Genomic DNA, 24,818 nt, shown 5'->3' on the forward strand with positions numbered 1-24,818 from the left:
TGTAAGAAACCACACTTGTATTTTTCCACTTAGGAGGAGATGGAGAAGAATCTGCGCAGTAAGTCATTATCAAAAAGCTCTCATTTTTCAAGGTACCTCTTACAGTAGCTTAGAACAGAACTTGAAAATTGATTCCTTCGTTACTCATGTGGCAGGTCTGTGAAGTTCCCAGCTTCCTTTAATAAGGGAGAGCACCCTAAGGTAGCTGTGTGGAGTAGGGCAGATGAATCATGTTCTGGAAGTGTTTCTTTTCACTGGCCGTTAGGGAGGTCCCTGTGGCTAACCCGGACACAAAGTGAGATTAATCCCAGTTTTCAAGTCTGCTTCTCTCTTCCTCTTGGAACACAGTGTATTGGGCTGTTTCACTGGCTTAGACAAAATGTGAAACAGATTTTCAAGGATTGCAATCTTAATTTATAAATACCTGCCATTTTATCTACTGCCAAGTTTTTTGCGGTGAGGTTGGTAATTATGCTGAGAAATGAGCCCACCCATCAAAGCACTTGCTGTTCTCATTTCAAAGCCGTCAAAACATGGTGGGTGCATACTGGGAAGAGATTTGGTGCTGTTCAGTGGAAACCTGCATTTTGGGACAGCCGTTGCTTTCAGTGGCTTTGAAAATGGAGCTCAAATTACTGTAGTCTCCCAAAACTGTTGGCTTACAAACATTGCTGTGTCCTCATAGGAATGGGAGCTGTACCCGTAATGCAGGCCCAGGGGGAATGGTGAGGTCAAGCTGCAGCTATTGCATCATGATGTTTGACATAGTTTTGTGGATTGCTTGTATGTCTAAAACAGGCCTTGCTGGGCTGTTACTGCAGGAGATTACTGGTGCGTGTGGCTGTGTTGGCAGAGTCTGCAAACATGAAAGCAGAAGTGCTTGTGGAGAGAAGTTTGCCTAGGATGCATGAATATGTAAATACACAAATAGTACCAAACTGATGGATGAGGGAAGAGCAAAACTGATGGATGAGGGAAGAGCAGAACTCCTAGATGGAAGGAAGGGATGGCAGGTGCTCCATCAGCTGTCCTGTGCTGCCTCATGGGCACGTGGTGGCTCTTACCTAATACTGATGGTAATGAGGGCAGTTCGGTGCACATCAGCTGTGTAATCTGGGACATCCTTACAGAGCTAAATCCTACATAGAGAAGGAAAACAAAGTGGATTTTTAATTTTGCCACAGCACTAAGGGTGAGCTGTTGTTTATTGGATGGGATGAGGCGATGCTGCTTCCTCCATCTGGACAAGAAGTATTCTTTGCTGTTGCCCTTGGGGTTTATCAGCAAATTTTCTTTCCTGCTCAAATTTAAATTGACTTTTTTTTTCCCCTTGACATTATTGCCAGTTCCAAGGACTGAGTCAAGTGTTGAAGCGATAATAGTGAATTTTTTAATCCCCTTTTTATTGAAATTGCATGGGGCATGTGGGGTGTAATGCCATGACAAGTACGGTCTCTGTGTGCCCACAATCGTTACAGTGGTGCTGAACTAACTTGTTCTTTTTCAAGGGAATGTTGGTTGTGGCAGATACATGCTTGTGCTCAAGCACTTCTAAAGTGGGCTGAGTGAAATTAAACTGGCAGCAAGAACAAGCAAGAAGCCTAAAGGAACTGATGCTGCCAAATGCTGGCATCCATGTCAAGGCTGGTACCAGGGCACAGCTGGGCACACACCAAAGCATATCCAGCACAGGAGATGACTTGCCCATGAAGCTGACTCAGCGGGTCGTGGGCTGCTGTGTGTTTGCTTATCTGATATGGAGCGCTTAGGTCCACCGCCATGGGATGCAGAGTGCTTGGTTTTCTGGAGAAGCTGGGTCTTGCAGAGGGAAGGTGTAACTCCGTGGCATGGGTAAATGTTCTCCTGTTAGATTGTGCTCTGTAAGCTCTCTGTCCCATCAGTTTATGCTTTTGGTGATGTGTTGGAGAGGTTGTGAACTCTTCTTGTGTCTTTTTGAGTGCTTAGGGATCTCTCAGTCTGCTCCGTCTTTCTGAGATAGTAGGAATACTTGCATTTCATTAATATTAGCTACTTGGATTTTCAGGCAGGAAAACTACTTGTTATTTTGGAAGTCTTAAAGTATGCACGTGTCATAATAAATACATTCTTGTGATAGCCAGCATGTTGTGTATGTTGATTCCTTCTAATTGCAGCTCTGCACAGAGTCCCAGCTCACGATGTGAGCCCTGCAGGGCCGGAGAACAGCAGAGAACCAAGGCACCGTGTCTTAGAAGGTTGAACTCTGACCCTCCTTTCCCATCTTCCCTCTCCAAACCCACAAGTTCATTCTCCCAAGACATGAAGTGGTTTCTTAAGACTGTTCCAGGGATCAGAGGTCATGGTGTTGGAGCTCAGGGCTCCTGCAGTCCTGCTCTCAGCTTACTGGTGTGCATTGCCCTCTCGTGCACCTTTTTACATGTAGTTACCCACCTATCTTGCTGCTTCAACTGCCGTGGTATCATTTTACCTGTACTTTTCCATCCAGAGCAAGAATAGCAGGATAAGCATGGTGATGCAGAGTGAAGTCTACTGTCATTTTACAGATGCCAGGAGCCTCAAACGTGCCATCTAGTGGTATAAACACAGCACTTAAAATAAAGGGCACTCCACAAATTCGCCCCTCTTGTATTCATTACTTCTGAAAAATTCATTTCTTCTGGACAGAGATGAACACTTATAGTCCTTGCAACCCATCAGTATTTGGAGTGTGTGGAACTGAGCTCTTTGAGGACTTCTTAATCAGAAGGAGCAAGGAATTTTGTAGTCTTATTATATAAAAAGTACTTGTACACTCAGGAAGTCTGTACCTTCATACCAAGAAAACTTTATGCTGGTGTTGCCTTCCCACTGAGGAACTGAGCAGCCTTTGCAAACCAAATAAATCTTAGGGTTGAAATACCTTTGTGAGGGGAGAGGGGAGCAAGGATGGAGAAGGGAGGTAACAGCAATGATGTGATGAATCACTGCATAGTTACAGAACACCAACAGAGCTCTGTTGTGAGAAGCCTTGCCATTGCAGATCAATGCTAGGGCATTCTGCACTGCAGCTTGAACCTGAACTACTTTCTCTGTGCTAAAGGAGGCTGTGCCAAATTGCAGAAGACTCAGAGATCACTCTGAAAACCTACTTCATCAGCGAAAATAGGCCTTACGGTGAGGAGTGTTAAAAGGCAGTAGGTTTGCACCACGATTTGGCACGTGTGTGCAGTGAATTATGGTCTGAATTAATCTGTCCAGAGTGTTTGTCTTTACAGTTATCTTCAACTTGAGCCCTGGCACGGAATTAAAGTTGTGCAGGTTGAAATTTGTGTGCTTGCTGTTCCTAGGATTTTTACCTAGAGGTCATTGTGTCCTTTATTACGGCAAGCACGCTGTTTGCAGTGAATTATATGATCCATCTGTTGTAGCTACCAGAGTAAATCAGGAGAGTAATTCTCTGCTTCTCTTCGTACTCCTCAAGTTGTCGTTTTGGAAGTTGCAGTATTGGAATGGAGCCTCTCCTGTCAGCTCCTGCAGCTCATTTGTGCACAGTGCTTGCGTGAAAGTGTGTGAGACCAAATGTGAAAAAAGATTTCCAGCACTGGAACTGCGAACTGAAGATAATCTGAAAGATGCTTGTAGAAAGAATTAGAGAAGTTAAACGTGTAAAAATACCAAGCGAGCCAAGTGGGAAGAAAACCAAATTAAGTGCCAGTATTAAGTGCTGGAAGTGCATCTGTCCTAACTTGAGATCTGCTTAGGTACCTTGGATAAAATGCAGGAAGAGGATTAAAAGAAACCGAAGCTGGACTTGAGCAGCATCTCTTTGGCAATCTCTTCCAAAGAAGATTGGAGTGCTGCTCTGTGGCAAGCACCATTCAGAAAGATGAGGCTGGGCTCTGCCTCCTTAGTCATCTCGACACCTGAGTGCTTGGGCCAGTCTGTTCCCAGTGCACACACGCTGTCAGCAGTGTTTCTGGCCTTAAATTCACACCTGCACATCTCAGGAACCCATGGGAACAGGCCCTTAAACAAGATGAAGTTCAGTTTGCATCTGGTTTAGTACTTGCGCTGCTGCAGCATTGTGGTACAAAATGGGATGTAGCTGAAGAGAGAAACCCCGGTGCTACCCAGGAAGTTCTGTGGAAAGTGCCTGTTTTCATCATGTGAGACTGATTTGTTGATAGTGCAGTGGGTACTTTGGCCGTGTTGGCTGTGTCACTGTGTACACCAACTGCATCTGCTCCAGGGAGCAGTGCTTTCCTCCCAGCCCCCAAGCAGCAGAGCTGTTTTCCTGAAGCAAACTCCCTCGTGTTCTCTGTGTCTTACTAAAACCATTATAAAACATCATTCACAAGCTTCCATTTTTGTTTGCAGGCCAAGTCCCTGCAGGCATGTGCTCTTGCTGCTCCTTCCTGAAGGAAGAGGGCATTGAGCTCCTGAGTATGATGGGGGCAGCTGGGGCTGTGATTGAGACAAGTGCATCGTTGGGCTGACCAAGTCATGTCTGCTGCTAGAGGGGGTGAGTTAGGAGGAAGGAAACAATGTCTGGGAAAAAAACATGACCTTGCCAACAAAAAGAAAACACCCAGCAATAAAATGAAAGCAAAGATACAAAAAAAAAAAAAAAAAAAAAAAAAAAAAAAAAAAAAAACCAGAACAAAATACCACCTGAGTTGGGGGAGTTTACGTCACACACTTGAAAATTGTTGTCTTTATTTTTATTTTTGACCAAAGTTAAATCAGACTTATGCAAATCATAAAGATATACTCTTCCTGCCTCTTCATGTTTGTTTTTATTAAGAAGTGTGGTGTTTTTAAATCAAAAAAGCAGGTGCTTCTTAGCTATCATCATTCTTTTGACTGAGAAGAGTTAGCTTTTATGGCAGGAATTATTTGGCTATACTAATGGGATGTAGCATTTGACTGCAAGGCAGGTATCTTATTAATAATATTTAATATGTAGTAGTACAATTCCATTGCTATACTGGCTTGATTTTATATGAAATAATTTTCTGCTTCCTTGAAGGCCTGACATAAGCATTAGCTGGCTGCCAAATCCATCATGTTCGATTGCAGTAAAGGAGCCGACTGTGAATGGGCTCATAGAAATAGTTGTAATAGAAAACAAAATGTTGATATATAGAAACTTGCTGAAGAACTTTCCTATGAACTGGTAGGTTTAGTATATGCTGTGAAGTCTGCTTCAGCCAGTCGTGAGTGGATGTAGTTGTAGGTCGAGGCGAGGTCTGAAAGAGAAGAACATCATCTCTGAAATCATTGCATGCAGAAGGAGCTGGGAATCCAGTGACTCTCTGCTTCTGCTGTAACAAGGACATTTGATAAAAAGCCTTGGAATCCTTCAGCATCCCACACATGCAAATGCAGGTGCCATGCATGTTATATTTGGATTTCAGCATTGTTTCAGATCCGTTTCAAGTCTGTCAGCAGCAGCCTTGTGTGGTCTGATCCCTTGCTTTCATTGCCTATGCCGAATTCTAGGTGAGGTGTGACAGCCCCTCTCCCTGGCAGTCCCTGCTGAGCACCGAGCTTGGGAACAATGGGAATACAATGGGAAGGTGGGCTCCAGGAGGTCTGTGCTTCCTAAGGGGGCAAGAGCTTGCTTACTCTGGCCAGAGCTCATGGATGGGGCTCATGTTTTGAACAAATATGTGTAATTCTGACCAGCAGCACAGGGGCTGTGTTGCCTGATCTTTGTTGCCAGCTTGCATCCAGCATCATTTGTCGTGTGCTCCCATAGAGTTTGAGCTAGGTGTGGGACAAAACACGGGAAGGCTCGTGCCTTTGTGGTGGATTTGTAAGGACGGTTTGTTATTCAGTGCCTCCCCTCCTTCCTAATGAGCTGAATTGTTAAAATATGTTAATGTCAGTAGACGTGCAAGAAGGGGTGAAGCGATATACTGACGTGTTGAATAATTAGATCATCTCCCGCGCAGGGAAGAACTCAAATATGAAACAGGAACAAGAAGTGCCTCTCGCCCTCCCTCTAGAGGCACCAGGTCTGGCTCCTTCAGCATGCAGAAGCAGGTTAGACAATTAAATCTTTAGTATGAATTTCCTTTTATCAAATTCCTGAAGATTCGAAGCGCGATGTGCTCTAATTGCTTTTTTGCTCACCTGTTTGTTTTGTTTTGTTTTTTGCAAAGTTGGAGTCTTGTTTTGGACGGCTGAATTTGTGAGCGCTGTATTTGTGATGGAACGACACAAAAGCGAGCGTTTCTGGCCTGAATTTGTAAATACTGTCCTGCTTAACCAGGGTTCCTTGCTGAAATCGTAGTGAGTTTTATGCTGAGCAGGAATTGCATAAAGGGAATTTCATAAAGGCACAGGACGTTGCGGATGCCTTCCTGTAGCGTTTCGTTCTGGCAGAGCAATGCTTTGCATTTCTTAAAAAGTGTATTTCCTTGAGATAGGAGCTGCTTACTAACCTCAGGGATGGTAGCGTGGTGGGAGCTGCTCCTGTGCGGTCTGTCAGTGCTGTGGTCCCACTGCCACGAGCAGGCATGCTCATTTGTGAGGTTTCCTTGTTTGATAAACATAACACTTGGCTTTTGTTCTCTTACTTAATCATTTCCTTCGAAGAGTTAACTTCCTAAGCAGCCACAGATTAGTTCTCTCAGTTGTTTCAATTATTTTTCTTGTCACGCACAGTGCAGGTCCAGTGTTTGTGAAATGTCTTCTTTTATTTTGTTCCCCCTTCCATTGCTGCCTCAACGACGCTGGCACTGCAGGCTGAGCTGTAAGGCTTGCTGGCGTCTATTCATTATTACCAAGTTTCACCTCTTTGAATATCAGTGCTTCAGAACCAAGTACTTTTCCTTGAGGGTGATGTGAGCGCTCCGGTATTTTGTATTTCTGCACTTTAGCACTGGGCTTCCACGTGCTCACCGCTGAGCAATTTCCTTTTGTACTGCTGACAGGTGACTCAAAGCAGGAGGAGCAGATGTCTGCGGCGGTGACTGCAGCCTTAGGAGATGAGTTTTGGAATCCCCATCAAAGTCAGGATTAGGCTCAGGATCCTCCAGCAGCGCCGAGCCCCGCTGGGGGAGCGCAGAGGAAGAGGAAACCATTCACAGCGACTCATCGTGTGGTTGGGTGATTCAGGGGTCTGCTGGTGACAGTCACAGAGGCACGTGGCTCGCTGCACCGTCTTTGTCTGCTGTGCAGGATGCAAACGGTCTCCGAACATTAATTCTGCCCTTTTGATTTTTGTCCGGTGAATTATTTCCAGAAAGGAGTTACTGTGTTTTCTGGAATGAGTGTTGTGAAATTCTTTTCTTTACAGTGGGCGAGTTTTCAGCTGGTGATTTATCAACCAAGTATTTTATGGGATCGCAGTTAAAGGCTCTTCTATAAAAAAAATACCCGGTGTGATAGGGAAAGTAAAAGTGTCTTGGTTCCCAAATGATGGAGGAATAACCGAAAGAGCGAGTTCTTGGAATAGTAGCTCCATTGGCACTCGTTGGTGATTTCCTGCGCGTTTGCTGAAAGAAGCACTTGGTGATGTGAGTAGGTGGTACTAAAGGGTTATTACGAAACCAATTTCAACCAGACATTTGAGTCATGGATTGGGAAGAAGGAGAGCAGCTTCCGAGCTTTCTCTTTGTTCGAGCTGAGCGCATGAGAGGCACGGGCAGGATATTCTGTGTTGGTGTGGAGAAGGATGGAGCGGGAGCAGGTCTGGCATTCGGTGATGCTCCCTTCCTCGTGCCACCGTGTGCTGCCATGGGCAGTGAGGATGTGGGCTGCAGGAGCTGGCGGCAGCACGCAAGGTGCACGCGGAGCACTTCCCTGCCTGTGGCTCGATTTGAAAACGTAAGTAATTGCTCGTGGCTTCTCCCAGACGTGAGAGACAAAATGGAGCTGTGTCAGGATGAACGTCTGCGCCAGGGCAAGCTGGTTTGTTGGAGCTTGGTTCTGTTCTGTGAGCAGCTGAGCTGCCACTGGCAGCAGACAGTTGGCTTCTCCATCAGGGAGAAAAAAACAGGGGGTGTTTAAGGGAATTGGTTTGGCTCCTAAACCGAAGGAATTGTTGACCTACTGACTCAGTTATGAAGAATCAGGGAAACGGTCTTATTGTGGTTTCTTTTGTTGGTAGCAGATTCAGAAGACATCTGTGAGCATACGGGTAGGACTAGCGCAGGAGAGGTGCTTCTGGTACCTGCTGCATGCTGCATGGATTTTGTGCCAGGAAGGAGCTGAGGTGCTGACTGCTCAGCAACACCTAAGCTTGATTTCTGATGCTTTTCCTGATAATGCAGTGGTAAGTTTATATACTTTTCATTTTTAGTGCTCAGATGGTATCTTACTAAATGTAATGGAAAGAAATCTCTTTCCAGCTCTGTCAGCATGGCAAGGTATGTTGGTTTTTTTCATGGGAGCAGCTCTCACAGAAGAAGCTAGCTGATCTGCTGGAGTGCAGGAATCTGTAAATGAAGGGGCAAGCTTAGGCCATTGGGTTGACAAAATACAATCTGAAATTGCTTTTCCCTCCCAGCTTCCACCTACAAAGCTGTGCTGTGTTGGTGCTGAGCAGAGAGATGGGCCAGCCCTCCATGCCCTAGCTTTGGGATCGCAGCATCCCCGAGCCCCTGCTGCTCCGCTGCTTTCCTGTTGTCTTTGCTGAACAAACAAAGCTTCGGTTTATTTAGAGTTTAGTATGAAAATCAGATGTGTGTTACCATGCAGTAAAAGCCAATGGTACTTTTCCTGAAATATTCCTAGAATAGAAATCACGATATTTTAAGTGGCTTTGTAAATCTTCTGTAAAAAGGCTATCAATTAGTGGTTTCTAAAAAAAAAAAACGACAACTAAACAAAAAAATGATTAATGTACTGTTGGCTAGAGGGAATCACGTTGGCTGCTGGAGCTGTGGCTGCAAGTTGTGCTCCCTGGATCTGCTTGTGACTCTACCACTGCTTTGGGGGTGTTTTGTTTGGAGGAGGGTCTTCTGGAGCAAGTCGTTATTTATTCCTTAATTACCCTGTCAATAAAATGAGGATAGTGATGTTTAACTTACCTTCAGGGCTTCATCAGCATTATCACTGTGCTTTCCTTCAAAAGAGGAAGCTGTTTTTCTGGTATGTGACACTGTAGCTCTTTGCTTTCCAGAAAATTGTTCTGCATGCATAGATGATAAGAAGATAGGGAAAGCAGAATAGTGCTTATTTAATTAATCTCGCTGGGTGCCGCGTCTCCTCCAGACAGCAGTCGCAGTGTTGATGCTGTGTGCTCACAGTCCAACGCCAGGAGTGCAGAGTGGTGGCTTTCCTGTCCTGGGTGGGTGACATGAGGACGTCTTGCCATTCCCAACCTACGGAGGCGTGAGTTGTAGGACGGCGCTCGGGAAATATTCTGCCCTCTTTTTTGCAGTGGCAGCATGCACAGCGTCTCCCTGCAGAGCTGGGAATAAACCCAGCGGTTAAATAAAAAGGAAAAAAAAAAAACAAACCAAAAAACGACAGAAGGGCAGGTTTAGCATTGTGCTGGATTTCCTTTCCTTAAGTGCTTCCTTTGGACCGCGGGAGAGGAGCTTACGTGCGTGGCGAGTTTCTAGTGAGCAGTTGTACTGAACGGAGTGGGAGGCAGGGTCAGGGAAGAGTCACTTGGTTGTTATGTGGGTGTGAAAAGCCCGTGAAAGGGAAAGGCGGGGGAAAATATTTCACTTGAATTAAAACAAATAAGAGGGAACGTTACGTGAATTAAATATTTGAAGGTAGTTTTCTGCCAAGTGTTTTTGTGAATTAATGCGTATCTTCTGGAAAGCGTTTGTTCAGCAATAAGCTTATCAAAGTGCTCTCGGGAGGGACTGTATATTAAAAGAAAAAAAAGAAATCCCTGTTTTCTTATCACTTCAGATAGAGAGAAAGGAAGTTGTGGATGTTTATAGCCCTTGAACTGTTAATTGTTAAACGTAAATTGAAGCAGCAGATCAAATTTCCTCTGCTTCACGTTGGAGCGGTTTCATTTACTAAGAAATTACAGGCAGGACCCTTTTAAGGAGAAGCAATTTTAGATTCTCAGGTGGTTGTTGTGCAGCCACCTGTACGACAGGAGGACTGCTGCTCTCTGAAACCCTCTGCTTTTGGGGAGCGGGCCCTTACTGTCTGCTCACTGCTGAGGATGGTGCACACCCAAAATTAATGGCAAATATGATCTTGTATTCCGAATGCTGCTGATTTTGTTTTGCTTGTTTTTGCACGTGTGTTTGCAGGATCTCTATTTCCTTCTTGTTAAAATGTCACTAAATTGAAGAGGTAGAATTTAAAATAAGTGGTGCAGAGATTGCTTTATTTTTCTCCCACGCTTTCTGTGGTTATATTGACTGAAAAAATGCAGTACACAGAGGTTGGTTTAGCAGAGCTTCTTCTGAAGCAAAAAACTGCTTATTACATTAGTAAGTGGAAGACCTGATGCTGCAGGAAGCCCTTTATCGTAAGCCATGTCTTTCAAGCCATAAATTGCATGTAAGGGAACACTGAAACAAGCTGAAATCGGATACACATAGTATGGGTTCTGCTGTAGTATGATTTCTTTCACTGAAGCACCCCAGTGCTTGACATTTTAGGTGCATGCAGTCTCTTGATAGCATTCATTTGTGCTGACTTCTGAGGAATTCCCACCTGAAAGTTTGCAGGCAAGGTATAGAGGCATGGTTGGCTTTGCTATTTCGACTGTATTGTGGTTTCCTAAGTTTGTCATGGCCTGCAGCAATCCAAACGCAGAGTTTGTGGCTGAAGTTTGCCTCCAGGATGGTGAGCTCAAAATTAGGGCTGGCAGAGGAGAGCACTTCCTCTGGTATTGTTCTGCTGGAATCGTGATCCAACATTCAAACAAAAATAATCCATCAAGCCAAATAAAAATGTATGCATACCAGCAGCACAAGGCATGAATGGAAGCCATTTGCATCCATGCAGTTTCAGAACAGACCTGTGCAGCAATCACTGCTCTGCTTGCTTTTTGGCCTCTTTTACACATCTCTTGATAGCCTGGCCTGCTGTTGGCACATTGCAGCCGGTAGGCTTTTTGCCCTTCTGATCAAAATTTGTGCACCACAGTTGTATCTTTAAGGACCTAAGCGGCTATTGTAACTTCTCATATGACCTGTTATAACAGGTCCTGTATATGCAGTTCTGTTGCCAAAACATGAGGTTGGCAGAAGTGAGTCATAACTGCGAAGATCTCAGCTTTGCTCTTTGATTTAGTTTTATCCACCAAAAATTAAAATATTTCCAAGAATACAGGTAGGTATGTGCTGTTCTCCTGTTAGGGCAGAGCTCTCACTTGGCTCTTCAGTGTATTTACATAGCTCATAGGTTATATCTTTCCAAGCTTTAATATAAAAGGAGCTGTGTGTACATTTTATCTAATCTTCAGTGCATTAGGCATGAGCATTTCCTGCAGAAGGGATCACAGCATAGAGTTCTGCCCCTTCTCCTGGGAGTCTCAGTCTCGTGGAGTGATATTTGCCCTGCAGTGCTTTCTCTTTATGGCTTTCTGAATTCTGAATTCCTCCCTATGCTGGCACAGCTCCAGTGGGAGGACAGAGGGTGGCCTCAGCCCGAGCTCTGCCTGAAGTCTGCTCTGTAGGAAGTGGGATCTGCAGAGGGAATAGTGCCCAGCTTTCCAGGTGAGGCCTCACCTTTGGGTTATTTTTCCAAGGCAACAATATTATCTTTTTTTGTACAGGTTTCTAGATGACCATGACCAGGACAGCTGCATGCCCTGCAGTCAGTGTTGTCTTGTGACCTGAGGGTATAGAACACGTTGAACAGCTGTGCAGACTCATGTCAGATTTAAGGGCTGGCTTCTTCCATGGTCAGTGCTGGTGACTGTGTGGCTTTGATTGAGCTGGATCAATTGCTTATCTCACTGGAAATCAGATTTTTCTTACCTTTTTGGGGGGAAGATAAGGTTTTGACTGTCCAAGCTGATGTAATTCAATGCATAGCTGCATGGCTGCTCATGCGGAAGTAGCAGCAACTCGTGGTCAGAAGCACAGGAGAAGGTGGAATTGTCCCTTTCATGACACCTGCATTAAGTGGTGTTTGGCATGATCAGGAAACCCTACCTCCCACGTTGACCTCAAGCAAGAGCTAAGCACTGACCTTGTCAGTTACAGGTGCTTAGGGAGCCTTGATCTCCAAATCAAGCAGGTATTGATATTTGGTATTCCTTGTTTTCTGTTGACATCTGCATTTTAGCTGTCTCTATTTCACTTGAGCATCACTGCACACAGAGTGTTTATTTTACTTTTTTTCCGTATCAGTGACAGCAGTAGTCCTTTCCATTTTCTCTTCAGAGTCTTAAGTGCTGGAGAGGGGGGTTGGTGCGACTCTTGTATGGTGGGATCCATCCAGTACTAAAACTTTTAGTCATTAATGTAAATAAGAAGTATAGAAATAGTATTTATAAGCATCCTGCGACTCATAGAATCTGCAGACTCACAATGTTTTTTTTCCAGAAGTGTCACAAATTCTTCTTGGAGCTCGTGCTCCTCACAGAATTTGCCCTTGGCTATAATCTCACAAATAATGCCACATCCTAATCAGAGTCAAGGTAGAATTTATTTTGGTCAGGAAAAAAAAAAAACCCAAAACACCAAACCAGTTCCTCCAAAGAAGCTTTCAGGACAGAGGTGGTTCAGGGGGTTGGTATAAGGGAGGTGATCCTGCCCCTCTGCTATGCACTGATGAGCCCTCGCCTGCAGTATTGCATCCAGATGTGCAGTCCTCAGTACAGGAGAGATGTGGACCTGTTGGAGTGCATTCAGAGGAGGGACACCAGAATGATCCAAGGGATGGAACTCCTCTTCCATGAGGACAGGCTGAGGGAGCTGTGGCTGAGCGGCCTGGAGGAGAGAAGGCTGTGAGGTGACCTGATAGCAGCCTGTGTCAGTATATGAAGGGGAGCTGCAGGAAAGAAGGAGACGGGCTCTTCAGCAGGGATTGTAGTGATAAAACAAAGGGGAATGGATTCAAGGTCGAGAGAGGATTCAGGTTGGATATAAGAAAAAATCTCCTACGTTGAGGGTGGTGAGGCACAGGAACAGGTTGCCCAGTTAAGTGGTTGTTACCCCATCCCAGGACACTTCGAAAGCGAGGCTGGATCAGGCCCTAGGCAACCAGATTTGACTGTGCATGTCTCTGTTGCAGGGGAGTTGGGCTAGATGACCTTTAAAGTCCCTTCCAATGCGAAGGATTTATGATCCTAGCAGACACACAGTCAGTTATTCATGTTGTAAAGAATCATCTCTTCATATGCCTTTTTTCCTTCTCTTCTGTTTTGGAGTTTCTTTGTTTGTTCTGTATTTTTCTAGTAATCTTTATTCTGAGTTTTTTTATTGTTACAATCTAGTTTTCTTACGCATTAAGCACAAAAGTTGTGCTCATGCTGTATAGGTTTCTGAGCTTTCTGTGTGTATGTTCACCTTATAAGTTGAAAGCAGCAAAGCACATGATCTGAGAAGCAATCTGGTATTTTGAGCACAAAAGTCAAGGGAGTATAATTCAAAATGCCCTTTGGAATAGATCAAGTCATGCTAATGCTTCATTGCGTGTATGAGTAAAATTATTTGCATGCGTAAATGTTGACAAAGTTGAACTCGTTATCATCAAATCTGCTGTCAAAAGTTGACCCTGAACATTTTGCAAGAAAGATGATGATTGTCTCTTTAATTACTAAATTCTGTTTTGCCTATTTAGGAGAGCTGTACGTATCTCTAATTACTGCCATTTGCATCAGGCTCTCTGATGGCAGTGCAACTCTCAACGCTGAATGAACATGGTGTGATATAACAGCAGTATGCAGATGCGAGGGCATCCTTTCAATTGAAGACTTTGATTACCAGATTATTATCAGACGATTGAGCTGGTACTGAAGTTGGCCAGCCATCTGCTAAGCACTCCTGCGGAGCCACACAGTCATAGATGTTAAGAGATGGAAAGTGCATTAGATCATTCAGACCGTCGTCTTGCCAGGACATGTTTTCTGCTGCAGTTTTGCTTCTATGGTTTATGGCTAGAGAAACTCCAAGAACTTGGCCCTCTGGAACTCTTTTCCATAAAACTTGATGGCACATTTTTTCTTTGCCTGATATTTGGCCTAAATTTTTCCGTTTCTTTGTTTTATCACATTATTTCAAGTCTGTGGTCTCATCTTTTAGTAATTCTCTGCTCTGTGATGCTAACAGCCTGTAAGTATGAGCAGAACAGAATGATGTGCTCTTGAACATTAAAGCATCGCCTACCCAAGTGCTGCACCTTCAGTTCTTGAGGATTTGGGAAAAAAAAATTAATTATTAAAGTTAGTTGTTGTTGTTGCTGTTGTTGTTGTTGTTTTTAAATCAAGTTGCTAACAGTATAATTTCTCAGAAGCTGATTTTATTATAACATAAGGGTGGTCTATTCTGGTGTTACCTGAGAATCTGTTAAAGTTACCTGAAAAGGCCACTTTTACTCTGAAATGAAAATGGATTTGTGTAGGGGTGGTATGCCAGTGTAAATAAAGTGATTCTTTTGTGGCATTGAGGAAGTGAGCTTATGCATGTAATGCATCACAGGGAGAAAGAATAAAGTGACACTTTCCTATTAGTGACAGAAATACTGGAAGTTGTATCGTAGTTGCCTGCATGTTTATTCCCCCCCCCCCCACACACACTTTCCATTGTTCTCTATTCTTCTCAAAACCACTTTCTAACTGTTGTTTCCTTGCATAGTTCCATTCGTTTTGGTGGGGTCTGGAGGTTGCTTGTTTGTTGTTTGTTTCTCAGCGCTTGGTCTTTTCGATGAGAAGCTTTGGGTGCCCAAGCAGGGTTGGCTTGAACATTTCCAACGTCTTAACCACAAAGAGCTTGATCAACACCCCCCAAAACAAACATTCCCTGACCATAAGGAGGACAAATGGGCATTGTTCTTGCTGTGTCACCCTGTGGGAGAGAGACCAGTTGGTGTGAGCTGGCCCATGGCCATGCTGTCCTGACTCAAACCACAGTTCCTCTGGTCATACCCCAGTGCCTTAGCCCAGACCTCCATTTTCTAAAGCACCGTAACTGTTTTTTTCATTTCAGAGTGCCCCAAATGATGAGAGGATTGCACTGCAAGACTTCAGAGAGGAGTTTTTTGTTTGCTTTCCTTAAAACCACCTAAGAAGCTCCATACAGGCTAGGGATGTTGAAGCGAAAGGTGAGGACAGGAATATTATAAGAGGTTAAATTACTATTAGAGAGTGGATTGAAGGTATTTGGGGATTGGATTGTGTAACCAAATGGGGAAATGAATGAGAAACATGTAAATGGATGGCTTAGTGTGATTGAGTAAGAGAAAATGCGAGTGGGCGAGTGATTAGACTGGCAAGTGAAAGAGGAGTGGGTGAGTTGATGGGTAGGTATGTAGCAAAAAAGTTGAAGCCATTTCATGGGCCGACTAACAATACCTGAAGGAATGGCAAAACCTATGTCCCAAGGCTTGCGGGCATCATGGTGTGCTTAGGTAGAAAGGAGAGCTCCAAGACCTCTCTTGCTTTCCAACAGTCTGTATCCAGCTCCACTGCTTCAATCTTAGTGTGCCTGTGCATCTGGTGAGCAGCTGACAACTCGTCAGTTGTTGATGTTCATGCAACAATATGTGAGATGATCATTAGTAGATGGTGGTTTTGACTCTTAATTAAATGAAAGAGAAGCGAGGTGAACTCAGCATATGCTTTAGTCTGTCTGGGGCGTTGCCGTTTGTGGTGGTAGAGCTGTAGATGGAAAGAGCTACCTGGCAAATATTACAGAATCACAGAATGGTGGAGGTGGGAAGGGGCCTCTGTGTCCATTGGTCCAAAGCCTGCTCAAGGGGGGAAATCTAGAGCTGTGCTCAGCCCTATGTCTGGCCAGGTTCCGAGGTCCCTGTGGAACCCTACAGCCTCTGGATCTCTGTGCCTGGACTTTGTCATCCGCACAGCACAGCAGTGTTGCCTGGTGTCCAGAAGGAGCCTCTTGGGCTCCAAATGGTGCCCAGTGCCTGTTCCTCTGGGCCTGTGTGAGCCACCACTGAGCAGAGCCTGTCTCCATCCTCTCTGTGCCCTCCCTTCAGGTACTCAGGGGTGTGCTGGGATTCCCCTGAGCTGCCTCTCCCTCAGGGAAGCAGTCCTAGCTCTCAACCTCACTGTAAGGAGAGGCTGAGATTGAAGGTACAAACATGATGTGCTCAAATTACAGATGTTCAACACATCAGCCTAGCAGAATTTCCCACACTAGGAAAACATTTCATTTGAATGAGCATAACATGAAATATTCTTAAATAATTAGCAAACTGTGACTGACAACTTTAATTAGATTTTTTTTTCCCCTGTATCTGGTATATTAGTTCACTATGTCTAATCAGTAATTGGTTTTAATTTACCATGGCGGAGTTTAAACCCTACCTGTGACCTTTTCTAGTCAGATACAGTCAGGCTATTGTTGAAGGTAATTGCTGTACTGTCCCGTTAAGGTACACTGGGTTGTGTGTGGTATGTTTTCAATATTTGTTGTAATAAAGCAAGTCCTTTTGAAGACCAAATAGGGTTGAATGACTCTTGCAGAAAGTTACATCTTTATCTTAGCTGCCAAAAAGGTGTGTGTTTGCTGAGGAATAACTAACACACTGTGTGGGATTGAAATACCCTACTGGAGACCAGGCCCTGCAGGTCTTTGCATCGAGTAACCAGGCAAGGAAAGAGTTCCACCTTGCTGAACCTCCTTCTTGAGGAAGACTGCTCTGCTTTATAAGTGCTCTAACAGCAAGATGAGGGCCTAGCACACCACCCAGCCTGCTGTACCAAACAAGGTTGCTGTGCCATAGTCTTTTTTTCATCTTAAGCGTCACCTGTTGCAATCTAAATCTCCTCCAAAGCTGTAAGTATAGTCACGCAAGCTCCTACAGTAGTCTGTTTAATCTTTTTTATCTGAGTCAAATCCAGAAATATTTTGCTGTACTAAGGCAGATGCTGTGCTGGTACAAGAACTCAAATCTCTTGCTAATGTTTAAATGCCGTAGTAACTGTGCAAAGTAAGATGCAGAGGAATGTGTGGGTATGTTTAATGCAAGCCTGCTGGGTTGTAGATCTGTCAAAGCCCCACATTTGCATTACTTACATAAGCACAAATCCCAGTAGTGTTTACGCGTGCTTTGTGTTTTAGGAACTGCAGGAATTGAATTGCTAGGGTGAAAATCCCCCTCTTACTGCCATCAGCGGGATTGCTTAGAGGCTGCTAAAATATTGACAGTCGCAGCCCTAACGAGAAGCTTGTTTGCTGTTATGTTTGATATTATAAGTAACCACAACAACTGTAAGAGCAGCAAGTGTCCTCTGGAAACGCGGGTTGTCGTAAGATTCTGAGAGTACATAGGAAAGAAAACCTTAAAGTTTCTTTTCTGCTTAATTAATTGTTTGTTTTTTTGGCAGTGGCAAGCTTACAAAGGGTTTGTAATAAGCATGCTTCGTCTGTTGCCATTTTTTTTCCATATGGGTGTGTGCTTCCTTTTCATTATGTTGTTTTTCTTTTCTTTTTTTTTTTTTTTCTTCTAGCATAGCCGCTCCTTTCATTTTTAGACTGAGGAAAGAGCTGCAGAAAAAAGGTTTCATAAACACTGCGGTTCTGATCATTCTAATCCTTTATTACCTGAAGGGGCGGTTGCAGGAAGCTGCTACAGGGAAGGAAGTTTACAGTTTCTTAAAGGTGTGGGACTGTACGATGAAGCAGCGTATTTTAGATGCTACGGAGAATGTTCAGAGCAACCTGGTGAAAAGGTGCGTTGTTACATCCCTTTGGCTTGGCTTACTTGACTTTACTTCTGCCCCATAGAGTTCTGAGCCTTTGAAGCTGTCATCTTAAACACAAAACTGGAATAGGTTACCTGAAGTCTATGCATTATCTTAATCGTTTCCTGCTGTTGTAAAACAGATTTTATTTCAGAAGATATCATCTCGATACTTTCATTACTGGGCCTTTTCTGTTTGTTAAAGGGAAGTGTTCAGGAAAAAGTGAAGGAGAACACTTGATCTGAGAATGAAGAAAGTAACTAATGCTGTTAGTTGTACTGACTGTAATGCTGAGATAGCGTCTGTAGGAAAATGGCCAGACGGCTCAAACAAGAAGTAAGAATATTTTTAGCTGGCTGAAGCTGCTTAAAATGCTGAAATGGGAGGAGGACAGGGAGGGTGGTTTTGAGAAAAAAAAATTAGACAAAGTCACTCATCCCATCCCTTGTGATGCTCTGAATTTCTTCTTTTTTTCTGCCTATGGTCAGTCATGTGTTCCAGTTGTGTTTGCTGCTTCAAGACTGTAACTACTAGCAAGGGGTATCTTATTTTCCTAATATTAAAAATAGGGGTGTGTAATAATGATGTCTTTGTAGAGCTTTCTCCCTGGAAGACCCGCCACACTCTGCATTAGGGTTCACAGCTCCCTGTTATGTGTTGCTGTGTTTCATGCATGAACACTCCAGCAATGTGGGCTTCTTAGGTTTACAGCTGTGGTCTGAAAGATTGTTCACAGCAGCTTATTTTTTATTGCCAGACATAGGATTTCACCATTTCTCTGTCTTGCTTGGTCCGGTAGAACCAGTCCATTTGTCAGAGAGGGATTTGTCTGTTTAAAAAGAAAACTTACAGTTCTTTCACTAGAAGAAATGCTTAGCAGCTAACATGGAGTAAGAGATGGCAATTCTCTGGTGGCTCAGGAGATGCTGCAAGCATCAGGAATCTGATCTGAAGGCACACAAACAGACCAAATCATGGCTACATCCCAAGGTTTGAGATTCTGTCAAAAATGGTATCTTAAGTGGTACACCCATTAAAATGTGCATACAGTAACTGTCACACAGCCCTTTATAATAAGAAGGCAACCTTCTTACTTGGATAAAGTTAGTAAAATTGTGTCAAGGAGTGGAATAACTATAATATGGAATAAGAGGAAATTAACCTTTCCAGTCTCGGAATCTGTAACTGAGGTATTGTGGCAAAAAGATAAAATAAAGCAGCTGTACATGCTGCAAGCACAAGTTGGATAAGGGACTCTGAATAACTGATTTTGCCATAGGTAGGACAGTGGTTGTGTGCTTGTGTGTCTCAGATGCATTTGCTTCTGTTGCTCACATGTACTGCATAATGAATTGCCATTATGAGCATATAGCTCTAAATGATAAGGTTTTCAAAGCGCTCAGCAGCAGACAGCACCTATGTGCTTCATTCCAGCTCATGGTGACACCTTCTGGAAACTGGGAAATAGGAAAATTTCATCTGTCATGTGGATAATTGGTTGAAAGTTGAATTAATTTTTTTTTCCCAGAATGTAGTGTGCATAATAGTACAAGAAAATTGGCTGGGTCTGCTGTCTCCCAGGCTTAGTAACATTATAAAATATTTTCTTTAAAAATTGCTTTTAAAACACAACTGTGCTTATATGAATATGCTCTGCAAATCTGACCTGTATTTATATCTCTGTGTTTGGAAGAAGCCCATAAAATTATTTCCATATTCCTTTCAGTAAATCTCTAGTTCATTATTCTGAGAAAATTTGATGCATCTGCTGTGCGCAGTGATCTGCCTTTCTGAGCCGCAGATGCACAGCCTTGCATATCTTGTCAGATCAGTGTAGCAACTGCTTTTACAAAGTACATGACAATGTACAACCTCCTATCTGAGAACCAGATCAGACTAAAATTGGGACCGGGTCCAAAAAAATAAAATACTGCAATCAATCTACTCCCTGTGTCAGCATTCAGATTCATTTCTGTTACATACCCTGCTGGGAACTAAAGCGGAAAATAGACGCTGCCATCCAGAAACAGATTCCTGAGTCATGGAAGATGGCTGAGATGGGCGTTGTTGATAGGAGTTGCTTAAAGGCTCCCATTTTTGCAGAGCCTTCTGGTCTGACAGACGCTGAAGGCAGTGTTCTAAGGCTGCGTGACACGAAGGAAGTCACTGCGTGACAATCCGGATGCCACGTGACTTCCCTGTTTACAGTCAGCTCAGCTGTAAATATATGTATGTGAAACAGCAGCAGCAGAATTATCTGCTCCTGTCGTAACATCCTTGGTCTGTGTGGTCGTCAGCCTTCCACCTTCCCCTTGATACCAGTGGGGATTTGCAGCATTCAGTCCCTGCAAGACTGTATTTAAGCGCTGATGAGTTCAGACTGCCTTGACCTCTTGCTTAAGAGCATGTGTTTCCTTTCCATCTGCCTGCTTGCCGCTATTCTTGGCTGCTGGCTGGCAGCTCTCCTGTCCACCGGCACGTGGCTTGTGTGCAGGTGGTCTTCTCCTCACCCATATCCTACATGCTTGCTGCTTAACCCTGTCGTTTCCCTTTCCCCAGCCTTAGCACCATCTCTGCAGTGGGCTTGGTGCGAGCAGATGAGACAGCAGCATTCCAGGCAGGAGGATGGATGGCCCTGAGAGCCCCTGCCACGGCCGTGGGCAGCGCTCAGGTGCGTAGCGTTGTACTGTGTGGCACAGGGTCGCTTTGGGGTTACAGCAATAAATCTTTCAGAATGAATCGTGTTCTGGAAGTGTAAGGGCTCTTTTCTGGGCAAAGCCACTTGCCAGTGTCTGATCTGCACCTTAAAGCTCTGCTCGGTGAATTCAAGCTGGCAATTTTGCCTGCCTGCAGGTGGAGACCTTAACATCGAAATATCTTTCTTGATAAAGAACGGTGCAACTTCTTGTGTCCACAGTCACAGTCAAAAGCCTTCTAAAGGCTTTATTCCTTTTTCTAGCTCTCTTTATACTATGGATGTGCAGCGGACTACGTGGGTGGCATTTGGCACTGGTACAAAGACAAAATAACTTCGTACATGTGCCCATACCTGTTTACGAGTGTACAGGGTTCAGTTGCTGGCACATGAGTGATGCTTCTGAGACACCTCATGGGACGTTCCCATGGGGCTGGCAGGTACATCATGAGTTTTTTGGGAGTATCCCAGTGTTGTGGAATGTTAGCTGCAGGCCAAGTACAGCACCTGACCATGACAGGAGGCATAGGTACTATTAGGCAAATAATTTTAGTTCTGAGTATCCTGAGGGGAGCAGTACTGCTCTACAGGTGCTGCTGTGTTGCTGGGTCTCTACTGAGAGCTTCCTGTGTTACATTTCATCCACGTGTAAGAGGAAACAAATATGAATAAGGAATAGTGGAAAAGTTAAAAACACTTTCACATCTTTGCAGTGAACATCTCAGAACTTGTGATAGTGAATTGGAATGCAAAGAAACGTCAGCATTTTTTAATGCATCTGGAATCTGATGTAGAACATCATTAGGCCTGGGGCCAGTAAACTCTTACGAGTGTGATAACACTTAGTGCTTACATTTTCCATATAAATTCATCAAATCATCATAGAATGGCATGAGTTGGAAAGGACGTTAAAGGCAATCACATTCTAACCTCCAAATTTGATTATCAAGATCACATATTTCCCCATTAAGCTTTTTAAATTATTTTTAATTAGAATTTTTGGTTGTGTTTTATCATATCGTGGTAGTAAATAGTGAATTGTTCTTCTGTGGGAGTAGAGGAGAACATAAATTTTGAGCCAAAACACTGCAGCACCTAAGAAAATTGGGCTTCTGTTTTTAATTGCCAGTTTCTTTCTCTTTCCTGTCAGCCTTGATTTAAAGGGAAAAAAAATCAACAAGCCCATTGTGATGTTTTTGATTAGGTTTCAACAGAGATAATAAAAGTATAGTGTCCTTTTGTGAAAGGAGTTTTTAATTATTGTTAATTGTACTTGGTAGCTTCATTTCTGAAGGGAAACGGAGGTGACCTCATTCCAAAAGTTGTCGGTCTCATGCTAGTGTCATTCACCGCCTGGAAAAGATGTTGTTCTTTTGTTTCTTTTTGCTTTTCTTAATGAGGAGCTGTCAGCTGGCCTGATGGTCCCTGCAGCTTTGGAAACACTTTCCAAACTCAGTTTCAGTAGCTTTCTTGTTTCTGAAATGTTCAGCTTAAATGACAGAGCTGAATTATGTCAGAGGAGCACAGGAACAGTAGAGGATTCTAGATGTGTGGTCGGCCTGTCTGCTTGACAGCATCTCTAACAGCAACAAGTATGAAAGATCTGGGGAGAGGTTATGAAGTTCTTGTGAAAGGATGGTTGCAAAGGTTTGAGGAATCGTGTGCCTTGTTTTTTCACTCAAATTAATGCTGTTGAATGTTTTTCATTATTTACCCAGAGGCCTGATTTGTGAAGCCTTAGAAGATCTTGCCTCTGGTGTTCTTGTAGCATTGACCTGTGCTTACAAATAAGCTGAGTATTCCCTCACTCTCCAGGCTGTAAACCATGCAGGGCAGTGGGAGTTCTGTGTTTGTTCACATTGCTGCTCGCAGTGCATTAAGACCAGTGTTCAGTTGGGATTGTATTATAAGTAGCTAAATATTAACATAATTTTAGTTCGTTGTACGTTACCTTACGTTAGGAAAAGGATGAGCAGGAGTGCTTCTTTTGTCTTTCGGAGTTCTTCATTTCATACACCGTTTTTTTGTTTCATCTTACATGAGCAGTCTCTAAACACCTGAAACTTTACAAATCCATTTCAGTTAATCCAACGCAGTCTGCCTCTTTGTCTGCTGTATATCTCAGCCTTGCTGAAAATCCCCATTTCTCATCAATACCTCCATACTCTTTCATAAAAAAGCTATGACAAGCTCAGCTGGCAAGTTGATCCCATCTTTGTTGCCCGTTGTGCAGCAATGCATAAAGTCAAATTTTCACAACCGTTGACTTTTAGCACCAAACTCCAAGTGAGATCATTATCAGTGAGTCTCCTGAACTCCTGGGCTGGAATCTTTGCTCAGTTATTGCTCAAGCAAACTCTTGCTGACTTTGATCACTGTGCTTCTTTTCTGTCACAGATGTTCGTTTAAAGTTGCTGATCTCGGTACCAAAGCTACTGACTTGGAGACAAAGAGCAAGGTGCCAGCGGGTCTCTCTGCAAAGAAATAAGTGTTCCACTGTTTAGTTTTCTGACAATGGCCTGGAGAAATCTGTAAATTCAGTGAGTTACATTCATTGGATATCATCACTGCTTACCTAAATTTAGCATTGTGAAACACGGCCTGGATTGCCCACTTCATCTCATTCCTTTGCTTTCTGCTGCTCGTTATAAGACAGGTTCCAGGTCTGCAGCAATTTGAGACATTAGGGTTGCTAAAAAGGTTTTTATTCTGTGGCATCCAAGATTTCACTTGGGCACCAGGAGCAGAAGTTTTCCCGAAGGAAGAAGGACACATGTTTCAGTTAGAGCACTGAGCTCTGGTCACCATACACCAACTTGATTCTGTCCTCCTTTTTGCCATCTGTAGCACGGGGTTAACAACTGCACCTCAAAGGTTTATGCTGAAATCACAGAATCGTGACATTTTGTTAAGACTTCTGCAGTTTTGTCAAAATAAATGCAAAATAGAAATACTGTTAAATTTTTTCATCTCCCAGACAGAATTGAGTTTGTTATCTTATGTTACTTAATCTCCATTTTGTAAAAGGTGTGGAACTGTTCTCATCTTCACTTTCATAAAATGGTAGAATCATTTGAGTTGGAAGGGAACTTTAAAGGCCATCTAGTCCAACTCCCCTGCAGTGAACAGGGACATCTACAGCTCTATCTGCTTTTTCCAAATCTGAGTTATCCTGTGAGGTACTCTGCCTGCTGAAGGTGCATTCAGACAGAACCTGGTAGGATGTAGTTTCTGAAATGGTGGGTACCGTGTTGGGGACCTGTGTGTATCAGCACAAGGTGATCATCGTAGTGGACTGAAAGGCAGGATGTTGAGTCTTGTCCCTCATTCTCACAAACTGTTGCAGAAATTGTAGCTTACAGGGTATTTCTTGAATCATCGGACTGTTCTTTTTGACTCCCAGATTCTGAAAGGGAATGGATGAGCTGCTTCTATTAAAGGCAATTCAGAAACAGGGTCACCCTGTCTAGAAGAGATGCAGGGAGATTTCTTAACACTGAACTGCCCAGAGGTGAATGAGGAGCAAAGCTGTATCCTGAGTTCACACAGAGAGTCTCTTTTTCCCTACCAAGGAATATTTTCAAGTGCTGGAGAAAAAGCAAGCGTGGATGTTGTGGTGGCAGATACAGAGCTGTGGGAGAGCAGGTTTATTCTCGTCTTTCACATCTTGACAGCTCCCCACATTGCTTTTTGACCGTGGGCACGGGACACATAGGCTTCGTGTAGGCAAAACTTAAATAAAAAGGGAAAACAACTTAAAAGTGCCCTAGGGCAAAAAGAAATGGCGGCAAGAATACCAAAGGATTGAGCAACCTGGGCATGTTGTTTCTTTTAAGGATTCTGACTATAAATGACGTCACTTAGATAGTTGGGATGTTTGTGAGCACTACAGGGCTTGGAAAGGGAAAGCCGATCGGAAAAACACTGGGAAGCTGAATTATTTTGTTATGTTTTATGACTCCGTGGTAGTTAATGGGGCAGCTATTACTCATGAGTTGTCACTGCGCATCTAGAAAATTCCTTTGGGTTTCAAAACTGGCAGGAAAAAGTAGTTTCCTAAAAACCACTGAATTAATGAGACAAAGCCTATTGCTCAGTCCCGGACAGGAAGGGTCAGAGGCGGAGTTAGGCACAACTCAGTGTTGGAAATCTTCCCTGCAGGATGTTTAAAAGAGCAGAAAGTGCTGGGGGGAGTTAGTAGTGCAGAAGGCAGGCTTAGCATCTCACTTTCATAATGCACTACTATCGATCTGTGAAGAAAAGAGCTTGATTGGATTGTAGCAAATCCGTTATTTTTCGTTCCCTTACCTCCATAAATGTTTGGTACTGGGGTGC

The 24,818-nt window shown here is 43.6% G+C and overlaps 1 protein-coding gene and 1 long non-coding RNA gene across 5 annotated transcripts in view; one reads left to right on the forward strand and one right to left on the reverse strand.

The window, feature by feature from the left end:
* MKLN1 (muskelin 1) overlaps positions 1–24,818 on the reverse strand; it is a 679,793-nt gene that overhangs the window by 260,761 nt on the left and 394,214 nt on the right. The window lies entirely within an intron of this gene.
* LOC125688168 (uncharacterized) overlaps positions 1–24,818 on the forward strand; it is a 117,044-nt gene that overhangs the window by 80,568 nt on the left and 11,658 nt on the right. The window contains exon 5 of one of the 3 annotated variants that reach the window (XR_007374626.1): positions 20,348–20,459. The exons of the other annotated variants lie outside the window; for them this stretch is intronic. This is a non-coding gene — a long non-coding RNA (uncharacterized LOC125688168). The remainder of the gene's footprint in view (positions 1–20,347; positions 20,460–24,818) is intronic. 3 annotated transcript variants of the gene reach the window in all.

This window comes from Lagopus muta, chromosome 1 (genome assembly GCF_023343835.1).
Source record: "Lagopus muta isolate bLagMut1 chromosome 1, bLagMut1 primary, whole genome shotgun sequence".
NCBI lineage: Eukaryota > Metazoa > Chordata > Aves > Galliformes > Phasianidae > Lagopus > Lagopus muta.